Here is a 13,670-nt window from a genome sequence, read left to right as displayed (position 1 = left end):
AAAGGTGAAAACCTTTGCCCTGTTTGCTTAGCATATTTTCTTATTTGTGTGGAACCACTCTTCTGTCACTACCCCTGCCTCCTTACCCTCCTTTGAGCTCTAGGGCTGAGCCTTCACTGTCTACTCCTCACACAAGTTGGATACCTCAGTGCAGGACCACTGCTGTTTCCTCCCTTCCCATGTGGACCTCTCCTTATCTCACCTGAGTACAGTTGCTGCCTCACTCTCCCACAAACACATGCTAATCTCCCTCCAGCTCTGACACCCTGAGCAGGCTGCTCTGCAGCTCAGGCCCCATCCTCAACCTGCCATCCCTTCCACATGGATGCCTTCTAGGCCCCATTCGTTCTCATTCCAGCTTCACCCTAATCCCTCACCTTAGGCTCTGACACACCATGCTGAGCCATCATGGTTACACACACACACACAAGAAGCCTACTCGGCCTTCCTGGTGATTTTTGGACTGGGGAGAGGGGATTCTGTTTTTTAGTGAAAATGTTTTCCTCTTATTCTAATCTGGTGACCTACACCTTTCATTCAATTAAGGCTTTGAGGATAGATGCTGGGCAAGGCTACAGTGAGGAGGGGAGGGAGATTTTGGATTGTCATGTAAGCTATATCTCAAGCAGGTGTCACGGTGGGAAATTCAGGAAATGATCAACAAGGGTATGTCACTCAGTAATGCAGTCATTTGCTTTCCAGTCACAGTGACTCAGATACATTGTCCTATCTATTCTGTCCATGAAACAACCAACTAGTTTCTTCCTACCAGTGGTCAAAGGCAAGTCTTGGTGTGTTGACTCTGGAACTGGATGGGGGCAGCATTAACCCAAACAATACTTCCAGTTCCTTGTGTAACCAGGAGGCAAGTTGCCTAACCGTTTGGGGCCTCGGTTTTTCCAAGAGTAAAAGGAAAAGATGGAGTGGATGATACCCAGAGACTTCCACTCTGGCATCCTCAGACCTGGGCCTTCGCTAGCCTTCTTAGCAATCAGATAAAGAGGTGAGGAACAGTGTAGCATGTAAGTCTTAGAGAATCTTCCAGTTGCTTCAGTTCTGTTCTGTCTCACCTGTCCATTGAGATTCCCCTAAAAACATGCTTCCTACATGTAACTTCCAATAACATGTAAGCAATGTGCAGAGAAAACTTCAAAAAGGACTTTTTGGGCTGGGGATGTGGCTCAAGCGGTAACATGCTCACCTGGCATGTGCTGGGTTTGATCCTCAGCACCACATAAAATAAAATAAAGATGAAAAATAAATATTTAAATAAATAAATATTTAAAAATATTCTCTCTCTCTCTCTCTCTCTCTCTCTCTCTCTCTCTCTCTCTCTCTCTCTCTCTCTCTCTCCAACAACAACAAAAAAAGACCTTTCTTTTACTACAGAGGACTGGTGGCTTCCAACCTGAGTTTTTGACTCTGAAGCCTGTGAAGTCTCAGCTTCTTCCCTGCTCCAGGATGATTCTTACTGGGGTGTGGGCTGAACAAGGAGGACTGGGAATTGGAGTTGACACAAAAACTTATCCTGACCTCTTAGTCCCAGAGCTCATATCAGAGCCACCCCACAAGGTGTCAGGGCCTCAAACTGACATTTTAGTAGTAATAGCTGAAATGATCCAAATTCCTATAGCCCATTCAGAGAAGCACTACAGTTTAGTAGTCATTCTCTAGTTTCTAGAATACCCGAAGTGTTTTAAAATATGGCAGCTTCAGATTACCCACATTGCACAACAGTGAGGCAAATACTTTCAGACACCTGCACATCCCATTTAATTTAATCCTTACAGCAACCCCAAAGGCATGGATTATTATACCCATTTTCCAGTTTAGGAAACGGAGAATTTGGCTGAGATCACACACCTATGAATGGCAGAGCTAGTATTTGAGCCAATGTCTGCTGACTCCAAATTTGCCCCTCCTTCCAGTGTTTCAATTAGCTATAGTCCTTGAATGCTGCAGCAAAATTATGTGCACCCTGTCAGGGGCTACCTCCACACATTCAGGAATCTTCCCGTTACCTCAGTTGGTAGGTGTCTGGCTCCTGCTTTGTTGAGGTCTGTGATGCTCCATCAGTGCTGGCTGCTGGAATAGCCAGTGGGCCCATGCAGCGAGGAAGGAGCACTGAAAAAAGATGCGAAGGAACTCTAGTCCCCACGATGCCGAGAAGGACACTCACCTTTCCTCATTTGAATCTACAAGTCCTAGTCCCAGGATGCTGTTCTTGCCCGAGATCTGCATCTATAGCGGCCTCTGAGCTTTCAAGTGAAGTGAACCAAGTGCCAGCCCATTCACTCGCACCCCACTCCCGTGGCCAGGGGCCACGCTCCCCCTCGAAGCCAGCACAAGGCGAGGTCCTCATGGGGCCTGGCCCTCTGCGTTCACGGAAGAAAAATGAAAGTTGCTTTATTCCTCGGCCTCTTCATGTCTCCCATTATGAGGAGAGGGCTCCACAGTGAGGAGCCGGAGCTGTGATATTTCTGCTTCAGCATGAGAGATTCATATGCTTGACTAATCAATTCTTTGGCACTGACTTCCTGGCCTGCATTTTGTTCTCTTGCTTTTGATCGTCTGTTTGCCTTTTTGCCATTCTGCTAGTTCTTGTTTGGAGCTTTTATTTTCCAGGAACACTTTGACCTACTCGATCCACTATATTCTTCTCCATCTCTCCTTTTGTCATTTTTCTCTCTGATTTTGGTTTCCCGCATGATTGACCGCACACAGCTTCCACATATAAGCAAAGTGGAGACCCCCAAGTCATGAGGGCATAATAACTGCTGGGTTTTTCTTGGGAAACCAAGAGACACTGGACCACAGACAGTCCCCAGCCCCCAGCCAAGCAGGGCAGCAGCCCTTCTGTCTCTCTCGTGCCCATTCTAGCCTCGCCCTGCAACATGTGATAGCTGATATCAGCTTGGTGCTCTCTTGTTCACAAAGCACTCTGCAATGCTCACAGGAAACTGTAAAGGAGGAGGTACAAACACTAATATTGGTCACATTTTCGAATGAAGAAGATCTTCCCCAGTGTTCAAAACTTGAAAGTGGCCGGTCTAGGGTGAAAACTAGGTCTGTCCTGAAGCCAGGCTGTGTCCTGCTGCTGCAGTTGTCAGCTGACTGCTGACTCCATACCAGCCAGCCTGTGCAGGGATGAGAGAGAATTCAGAGTCAAGAGGCACAAGCTTCTCATCCCCATGTAGTAAGCAGCCCTGGTGCAGACGTGGCAGCTGCCTCTTCCTGAACACTGACTCTGCTAGGTGTGGTGCTGAGCACATCACCTGCATTAGCCTTCCAATCCTTATGTAACCCAGAAGAGCACCGTGACTTCCAAAGGCCACTCTTCCCATGCCAAAGACAGGACTGGGCCCAGGTCTGACCACCTTGGACATCTGGAAGAGAGCAGAGGGGTTCTACTTTGGGAAGTCTTCCAGAGATGGGGACTTGCAGGATGAGTAGGGGCTTAGCAATGAGAGGAAGAGGAGGGAATCATGAGCCTTCTGCACAGCTTGCCTCCTGGCCTATTTTTGAGATCACACTACTGTCCTAAGTCATGTTTTATATCTGAGAATCTCAAAACTGGAAGGATTTGTGGCCTTGTTACCTGTTCCATGCTCAAGTCTCCTGCACAGCACCTCTCCCACACACACTTCCCAAAGAGTTTCTAATCTCTCTTGCATACTGGTGCCAGGGAGCTTCCTCCTGTTCACCTTTAAAATGTTCTTTTATTAGCAATCTGTTATTTCAGTGAAAAGCCTTGCCTTTAAACCCCACTCCCTCCATGCTGGGAAGAAGGAAAAAACAAAAAAACTCAAGGCTACAACCTTTGTTCTTAGACATAATCAACAGTGTTAGCCAGGCTATGCGTAGAACTGGGATCTTCTCTCTTTCAGGCTATGGGTAGTGGTATGGTCTGGTGGAAAGGTCATTAGTGTGGAGTCCAAAAGGCAGGGCCATATCTCCCAGTTATACTGTATGTTCTGATACAGATAACATTCCTCCTCTGCACCTTCACTTGTACATTGGGAGTAATAATCTGTACTCTGCCCAACCCATGTGTTTGCTGTTCACAAAAAAATAGCAGATGGATGTACATGCACGCTAGGTAAAGTGGGAAGTACTCCACAGTGGTCTTCCCACTGCTTTCTCTTGTGAAGGACACTGTTGGTCCTGTGCCCCTTTGCACTCACAGTCTGATTATCCCATTCCATGTGTCCTTCTATTAGTTTAGCTTTATTTGTGTATAATGTGTACAGAGATGTGATCAACAGATTCTCCCCACTGTCCTCGGCACCCAGCCACTGCCTGGATCTGGGGAAGATTCCAGGAGCACAAAGATCAATAAGGAATAGCTTCTGTCTCTGAAGAGCTCACAGTAGGACAAGAGAGACAAGAGGGAGACCATATGTGGGGAGGTGAGTGCACAGGGCCTGGGCAGTGTTGCTGGGGCTCAGGGGAGGCATGCAGTGTACCGACATTTCTCTTAACTTTGCTGAGTCTTGGAAGAGGCAACCTTGCTGGTTCAGGAGAAGAGTGATAAAATGTGAGAGACAGAGATGGCTGTAGACTGTTTGCAGGATGGTTCCTCTGGAAGGAGGTGGCTTCTCAGAAGTGAGAAGATGAAATAATTGGAGATGACCCTGACTGCTGAATGCAACTGGTAACTGAATGGAGATTTCCTTGGCCAAGGACAGGAACATGCAGGCCAATTGAAGGGAAAGCAGTGGGCTGGAAGCTGGAGTTTGAGGTTGGAGGGGCATGCACATGGTGGCCCCTGGTGTGCAGTTGATATGGTAGATCTTGAATTTGGAAGGAAAACCTGGCTGCCTCTGCAGGGTGGGCTCACCTAGACCTAAAGAGACTTTTGGTGCCACCAAGGGTAGTAAAGGGCCAGCCCCGGCTTGTTCCTCAGGGGTGTGCCATCCATCAGCAGCTCAGAGAAGAGACTAGAAAACCAGGCCATGAAGGGAGATGAGGCAGGAGCTGAGTGTTACCCCCATCCTGAACCTCCCATGTGGAAGACACTGTGCCGCTAGACCCTGATCCTCCCAGCAGCGATGACCAGGATTTCTGTTCCTGCTCCACAGAGGGGAGTGAACCTCAGGTTCACACAGATTTAGTGAGCTAGCTGGTGGCAAATAAGAAGACAGACTCATCTGACTGCACATCTCACGTGCTGTCTAAGACAGCAGGTTGTCACCTCAGGGGTGTCTCTTTTGGCGAACCTCTTCTACACGGTTGGGCCTCCTCGAATTTGCCTTGCTGTCTGCCAGAGCTGGCCAATTTGGGCATGATCACTGTCCAGCGGGTCTCTCGATTTTGCAATCCGCCCCTACCCCTGTGTGCAGTCACAGGTTTGAGTGTGAGGCTTCTCAGGTGTGCCACTCCTGCTCACATCAGAGGCAGGACCCCAGTACCCTATCAGGGAGATGCAAAAGGGCAGATTTTTCCCTCTTCACTCTTTGTTTCGTGTTCCATTCCTTCTGTCTTTTGGGGGCTGCTGGTACATTGTGATGTAAACATGCACTTTGTAAGTCATCATTTTACTTTGTATTTGAATAAACCGTGTGCACACAGAGTATGAGATGTTTGAAGGACATAGCCGGGAATACACTGCTCTGAATTCCTCTGACTTCAATGTTTTTTTCAAGTTTGAAAAATCTGTTAGGAAGAAGACAACATTATGATAATTGGAAGTTCAGTATATCCATCTTTTTTTCCTCTATTCTTTTATATTTTTAAAAATACAATTAACACTTCATACTTCACCTGGTCCCTCCTTGGTTACCTTTGACACCTCTTTGATATTTATTTAGATGTTTGTGCCACCTTCGCTTTGAATTCTGTGGTTAAGAGAATCAATAACTTTTAAAACAAGCATTTTTCCTTACTTCGAGATGTGCAATTAGAGAATTATCTACATGTGGATGTCCACTTGTCTTTTCTCATTTGTCAAAAGATCATGGCACAATTATATTAAAATTGTAAAGAAAAGCGATTACTATCAAATCAAAATACCTGCTGTGAAATAGTGGAAGCAGCTCATTTTATTACAGTTTCCAGAACAGAGCATTTCACTGAAGACGGGAAAACATATACAGAAAACTTCATGGGTGTCGTCTTGGAATTTACAAACCATGAATAATGCATTTAATTTAAAATGGCTGTATTTTTCGTAAGCATGTGTGAATGCAAATTTCAAAGATGTATTGGAATTTGACTCTCAAGAGTACACAGTATCATGCCACTGTTATCACCAAAAATGAAAGTTAAAAAAAAAAATTGCCTTTTGCCAAAATTTTACATTGGCCTTGGACCTGCCTAGTGTCACTGAGGCAATTTCCTTGATTAGCTCCATCTCACTTTGCCTACATGATTTGGGAGCTGTCACATAATGTCATCATTAACCCATTGCCGATGTGCTTGAAAAAGAATCCTGAAACTCTAGATGGATTTTGATGCTAGAACTTGAAAAGATAAAAGGAAAGTTGTTTTCAGAGTGAATACATTTTAAGAGGAACTGAATAAAGCCAAATGAAGTTTCACAGTACCAATGGAAACTGTTTTTTGACTCTCTGAACACTAGTTATTTTAAGACCAAAAAAACCTTTTCTATATTAATATTTTCTGCTTTAATTCATTTGGGAAGAAGTGGAAATCTCACATAACCAACTTGAATGGCTTTCAGCCTAGAGCGTTGCACATAAATGCATAGGGAATGAGTTAATATACTTAATTGTGACTATTGTTATCCTCAATGATAGTGAAGATGCAGATTTTTAAATTTTGAATCATTTACTCTATCAAATGACTTGTGCCATCTTTCTGTGGGTAGATAAGATCTGCTTAGAATTCCCTCTTGACAGAGGTTCTGGGTCTCTTAAGAGAAAGCACTAGTGGTCATGCACTTGGTCCTCTCAGCCCGGTCATTCATATGAAAATATATGTGTTTCTTCTTTAAAGAATATATAGAAATTTTGAGCCATCTGGGTTCTGAAGTTTGAATATGTGTTTATTCTGTTTGCCCTAAAAGAAGCCTGAACCTAAAATAACCCTGGGTTATCAAATTCTCCTGCTATAACTTTCTAGCAGTGACCCCAAGTAAGGAACTTACCCTCTGGAACCAGTTTATTCATTTGCGAAATGGATTTAATTACCTGAGTTGTTGTTATGAGGATAAATAGGGAAATATGTATTAAAATTCATAACAGCAATACTTAAGTAGTACAACAACAGCAGTACTTAAGTAGCCAGGCACTGCTTAAAGTACTTTACACGTTACTCATTTAATCCTCTCAGCAATCCTGCGAAGGTTGTTTTTCCCACTGTACAGTTGAAACAAGTAAAGCACAGAAAGGCTCAGTGACTTGCCCAAGATCACCCAGCTGAGAAGTGTTAGGATTAGAATTCTAATACAGAACATCTTGCTCTTACTTACCTCACTGTTTTCTCCTCGAGGAGCTCGGTATGTGCTTGTTGTATCTGGAACCTTTCAGCTCAGGTGCATGAAGGGGGGGGGGGCATACTTCCTCATGCTTGGAAGCAGCGACATTGTGGATGGTGTTCCTAGCCTGCTTTTCCTGATCCCAGCACTTGTCTGAGAGGCCACGGTGCTGGATAGAAGAAACAGCATCTCAGACCCAAAGCCATCCAGGAGCATCATGTCACTGGAGAATCTTTAAATATTCTATTTCTAAATTTCAAAGCTAGTTTGGGCTATATTTACAGCATTTAACATGTGAAAAATCGTTGGGAAATCGGGCTTTTAAGTGGAACGGTTGTGTAATGGAATATTTCACGTTCCGGTTCAGCCATAAAGCTCAGGGCTGATAAACAAAGCATCTGAAGCCAAATGGCTCCTCATCTGACCCCAATTAAAATAAAGATTTCATTCCATTCTGTCCTGACAGAGAGGAACATATTGTTGCCTTTAAGGGAGTTTGGTTTTTAGTTAATGAAAGAATTTTATTTCATTTTCTCCCCCAAATACAATATCTAATTAAATAAGATTCAATTTGTTAGGACTTCTGGTAGGAACGTGTTAACTCTTTTAAAGCTGTGTTGCTTACGTGCCTCAAGATGTAGAGGGTGCCTCTGACTCTCACTTCACAATCCATTGTTTAAAGAAGAAGTAAGCCCTAGCACCTTAAAGACAAGCACTCTTCTCCAAGGTCTATCTGTTTACACATCAGTCACAGTGACCTATGTATGTAAGTTGCATGGATTCTGTGTAAAATATCACATATTTACATAGAGCCCCATTTCCTAGAAGCATTTGTACTCATACATATTGTAATTTACCAATCACCATAGATCTGTCCATATAGAATCTATCACACAGAGTTGTAGCTGCTAAAATATGTTAGGTAACATAAGTTGGATATTGATGCCAAATTATCACGGAGTTCCTTCAGAGTTATCTTGAAAAAATATGTGACTGTTGAAAGACTTCATCATTTAACATTAAGAGTGAACACCAGCCAGACTATTTTTTTTGAGGAGGGGGGGGTCTTGTTTCATGCTGTTGCCACTTTATTGTAGCCTTTTCTATACATGCCATAGCTCATCATGACTGTCAGGTCCATAATTACCAACCAGGACACTTTGGTGCCATTGTGGAGAAGTTTGCTTCAACTCAGTGAGGCACGGGGAAGAACATGGATTGTGATCTCTGACAGGTCACCTCCAGGCCCCTGAGGAACTGCTCAGGTGGTCCACAGAGCTGCAGGGAAAGAGGACTGGCCTGGGCATCAGGAAGACTGAGCCTGGGCAAGCCCCTCCCTTCTCTGAACTTCAGTTTCATCATCTTGAAAATGACAGAGCAGGGTCAGCAGGTCTATGAGGGCCCCTTGGCTCTGCTGTTCTCAGATTCTGTATTCAGTAGAGCAGAAAGTACATGATGTTCTTAAATCCTCTAAGAATTTATAGTCAGATGCTAAGGATTTATGTTCTGAGAAATAAAGAGTCTTTAAGTCTATAAAACCTAAGACATTTAAGCCATATTTTTTTAAAAATTCTGAATGGCTCCTTCTGACATTCAGTGAGCTTTTATCAAGTGTTATTGAGCACTCACTCTGCGCAGGCCTAGTGCCTGGAGTGCAAAAACAGATCATTCACAGTCCTGCCTCTCAGGAGCTCACCTCCCAAAGGGGGCAGAATGCAAGCAAAGATGTCATCCTTTGCTAAAATGGATCCCCACAGTGTACTATGAGGGTGGAGTAGGTGGGATGACGTGAGGGGCAGGTGTCCTTGGGGGGATATTTTGAGCCTTGAAGGGTAAGTGCAGTTTCACCAGATGGAGAAAGGGAACTTGTTCCAGGAAGAGACACACAAGAATGAGGGGTGCAACATATTGGGGCAAAGCAAAGAGTTCCACGCCATTAACACAAAAGTGGGCTGAGAAAGGAGCAGAAGGGAGGGAGAGGTTGTGGAAAATCTAGACTCTATTGCAGTTCTGTCTCAAGGAGAATGGCCACTGTGCCTCAGACTAACAATGGGTCAAGAGACTCTGGGAGGACACTTGATTGGTTCTCCCTTGGAAATGCACATGTACCATAAAGGCTGTGCTATCCCTCCACAGTTGCCAATAAATCAAGCGCTGCTCCGCAGAGTTGCAATCAACAAGGGCTGCATACATGACAGTAGGCCCACGGGATGGTAATGGCACCAAGAGAGCCCTGTTACCTAGTGCTGTGGTGATGCTCGCATAAACAACCCACTGTGCTGCGAGTCATGTGGAAGTAGCACACGCAGTGATGGTCAGCACATGTACTTGATAATAAGCAGCGGTGTTACTGGTTTATGCGTTTACTGTAGTGTATTTTTATTAATTTAGAGTGTGCTCCTTCTACTTATTAAAAAAGTTTAATGTAGGGCTGGGGCTATAGTTCAACAGCAGAGCACTTGCCTCGCATGCATGAGGCACTGAGTTCAATCCTCAGCTCCACATAAAAATAAACAAATAAAAAAAAAGGCATTCTGTCCATCTACAACTACAAAAAAAGTTTACTGTAAAGTAGTATGCTGTTACGCCGGCAGCAGCCTCAAAAATCTTGTGTTTACACCTCTCAACTGCATCATTTTCTCTTGGACTTGATTTACTCTCATGTTATTCTATGCCAGCAAATCCATGTGTGTACATGTGTATATATATGCATATACACAGGCACACAGGCGTACACACACGCACACACACACAGAGACCATATAGTCTAAGAACATTCTGTGATGTTGGCAAAACCAAATCACCTAATGACATTTTTCTCAGAATGTATCCCCATTATTAAGTGACACATGACTGTACTAAACCTGGTTTAACTAAGTGTCTCCTACTGACTGAACATGAAACCCTGCTGAGGCAAAAGACCTACTGGAGATGGGGAGATCCACTGGAGAATGATAGTCAGTAAAAATACAGGATTTCATCAGCATTTTAAAAGATTATCTTGGCCTGCCAGAAGGATTGGAGCCCGGGAAAATGGCAGAGGAGGATATCACCAGTATTAGAAGGTATACATCTGCTTACACTTGGAGTCATCCAAAGTCTGTTTCAAGGAGAACCCCCTCTGAATAGACTGTACCAATAGGTGAGCTGTCCATGAGTTCTACAAAGTCAGGTTGGCCAGATGCTAACAGTTAAAGTCACCTGTCTGGCAGTCTTTCAAGAAACATACATAACTTGACTGGTGCAGAGTGGATTTGGTGTTAGGAGGTTGGAGGCACAAGATGAAGATGGTTCCTTGAGGCCATTTGTTACAGGTCTCTGTGCCAGGGTCTGTGCTAGTTTCTTTTCCTTGAAGTCATCTGAAGAGGCATTGCTGATGTTAAGCTTTGACAGGAAGCAAAGGCATAGAGAGGGCAGTTGACCATCCCAAGGTCACATAACTGGTAATGAGGTCTCAGGTCCATCTGACTCACTCATGAATCCAGGATCTTAATTGAATTAAACTGCCCACCCCAAACAGCTCCCATTTAAAAACACTGCCAGGCTCACTGTATGAAGCACCTATGTGAATTGTTTAATTTGCTCTCCCCAAGCAGCCCTTTGAGGTAAGTGGTATTATCCCTGCTTAATCAACGAGCAAACAAAGGCTTTGTTAAATAACCAGGGTCTCAGCTAGACATTGCAAAGGCAGAAATTTAACTTCAGTCTGTGCTGTCACTACTCCCCCTAAAAAAAAGTCCAGAAAGTGGTTCATACTGCTCAGAAATATTTCTCTGTAGACATTACAAATTAGCGGGCTCAAAACAGTTCAAAGATCTAAATGACTTTAATCCATAAATCTTAAAAAAAAAAAAAAAAACACAGGGCAGACGCTTCAAAACATAGGATTTGGCAGTGACTTCTTGGATACAATACCAAAGGCACAAGCAATAAAATTAGAAATAAACAAATGGGGACTGGGATTGTGGCTCAGCGGTAGAGTGCTCACCTAGCATGTGCGAGGCCCTGGGTTTGATCCTCAGCACCACATAAAAATAAAATAAAGATATCGTGTCCAACTACAACTAAAAAATAAATATCTTTTTAAAAAATGGGATTTTGTGAAAATTCAAAAACTTATAACATCAACACCATAAAAAGTAGGAATAGTAGGAAATACTGATAAATTATATACCTGATAATAATAATATTCAACAATAGAAACAACATGATTCAAAAATGGACAAAGGACTCGAATAGACATTTCTCCAAAGAATGTGTACAAATGGCCAATAAGTACATAAAAGGATTCCTAGCATCACTAATCACTGAAGAAATGCAAATACAAACTACAGAGAGATGCTGCCTCACTCATTTGAATGACTACTGTCAGAAAAGGCCAGAAAATACAAGAGTTGACAAAAATGTGGAGTTGTGATTCTTGTGCACTGTTAAGGACAATGTAAAATGATATGGCTACTATGAAAAGCAGTGTGGCAGTTTCTCCAAAAAGTGAAGATGGAATTGTCACATGATCCATCTGTCCCACTCCTGGATATATACTGAAAAGAACTGAAAGCAGGGACACAGATATTTATATACCCATATTCATAGCAGCATTATTCACAATATCGAAAATATGGAAGCAACACAAGTGTCCGTCAGTAGATGGATGGATAAGTAAAATTTAGTATATACATATAATGCGATATTGTGCAACCTTAAAAAGGAAGGAAATTGCCAAATGCTGTGGCACACACCTATAATCATAATCCCAGTAACTCAGGAGGCTGAGGCAGGAGCATTGCAAGTTCAAGGCCAGCCTCAGGAACTTATCAAAGCCCTAAGCAACTTAGTGAGACCCTATTTCAAAATAAAAAATTTTAAAAAAGGGCTTGGGATGTTGCTCAGTGGTAGAGTACTCCTAAGTTCAATCCTCAGTACAAAAAAAAGGGGGGGCGGGTAATCTGAAACATGCTACACACATGGGTGAACCTTTAGGACAGTATGCTAAGTAAAATTAGCCTATAATAAAAAAGAGATAGTATCTGATTCCATTTATAGGAGGAACTTAGAGAAGTCAAAATCATAGAGGCAGACAATAGACTGGTGGTTACAGGACAGGGGCAGCAGGAATGGGACACTATTAAGTGGATAGTGTTTCCTTTTACAAGATGAGAAGAAGGATGGGGCTGAATGGTGGTAATCTCTGCACAACATTATTAAATACCTGAAGACTGTACCCATAAAATAGTTACAGTAGTGAATTTTATGTATATCTTAGCACAAATAAAACATGGGACAAAAAAAAGAGAAAGTTTGTGGGCTTTTATTTTTGATGCACTCTGGGGTAAATTGATTCTAATGCAACTAGCCTTGATGCTGGAGATGAGAAACCCAGATATGGTACAGTTTTCTCTTTGGGTGACATTTTTGCATTAAATTCAGTGTGTTATTGAGCTCTGACATTGCCCTGCACTCATGAATCCAGGTTGCCAATAAGTCAAGCGCTGAGAACTGGAGATGTGGGCATGCACAAAACACTGTCTTTGCCTTCACAGCAAGCAGAAGGGATATGCAGAGAACTCTCAGTGTAGTTTGCTAAGTGCAATTATAGCAGCCTGTTAAGTAACCCCAAAGAGAGAGAGATTCACTACATTTGAGGGAATAGGATAGGCTTCGTAGGAGATTGGTTTACAGTGGGTTTTAAACTTCTATAGGAGTTTGCCAAAGAGTGAAGAAAGGATGTGTCTGATGAGTTCGTTTTTCTTTCTTTTTTTTTTTTTAGTATTTTTTGTAGTCGTAGATGGACAGAATGCCTTTATTTATTTGTTTTATTTTTATGTGGTGCTGAGGATGGAACCCAGTGAGTGCCTCTCATGCTTGCTAGGCAAGCTCTGTACCACTGAGTTACAGCCCCAGCCTGAGTTCATTTTTCTTGAATTGAATGTTCATGATTCACTTAAAAACAATTGAAGAACTCATATGGAGCTTGAAATTGGCACCCTTGTTGCCTCAGTTTGTTTAAAAAAAAAAAAAAAAATCCAACCCCACCCTGTCTGCCAACCTGACATAATTGGAATCCTGAGATGTGGTGACCTATGAGGGCCTTTCGTGTCTGTCTTGTCTGAATGGCAATTACAAATGTTTGTTCATTTAGAGACGAGACAAAGATCATGGTGTATTTAAGTGGCATGCTTCATTTAAAATAGTTCAAATGATGAAACCTGTGGAAAAAATAAGTAAATTGTTG

The 13,670-nt window shown here is 42.9% G+C and overlaps 1 protein-coding gene and 1 long non-coding RNA gene across 16 annotated transcripts in view; one reads left to right on the top strand and one right to left on the bottom strand.

The window, feature by feature from the left end:
* Dennd1a (DENN domain containing 1A) overlaps window positions 1–13,670 on the top strand; it is a 512,715-nt gene that overhangs the window by 399,879 nt on the left and 99,166 nt on the right. The window lies entirely within an intron of this gene.
* On the bottom strand, window positions 5,522–7,786 carry LOC124097271 (uncharacterized). Its single transcript, XR_006853166.2, has 2 exons — window positions 7,433–7,786; window positions 5,522–5,655 (listed from the first exon to the last, which is right to left on the bottom strand). It is a non-coding gene; the product is annotated as an uncharacterized LOC124097271 (long non-coding RNA).

This window comes from Marmota monax, unplaced genomic scaffold (genome assembly GCF_021218885.2).
Source record: "Marmota monax isolate L192 unplaced genomic scaffold, Marmota_monax_Labrador192_F-V1.1 WCK01_AAM20220418_F8-fsc00020, whole genome shotgun sequence".
Lineage (NCBI taxonomy): Eukaryota > Metazoa > Chordata > Mammalia > Rodentia > Sciuridae > Marmota > Marmota monax.
Note: the sequence above shows the minus strand (reverse complement) of the source record. Positions and strands in the feature narration are given on the sequence as shown.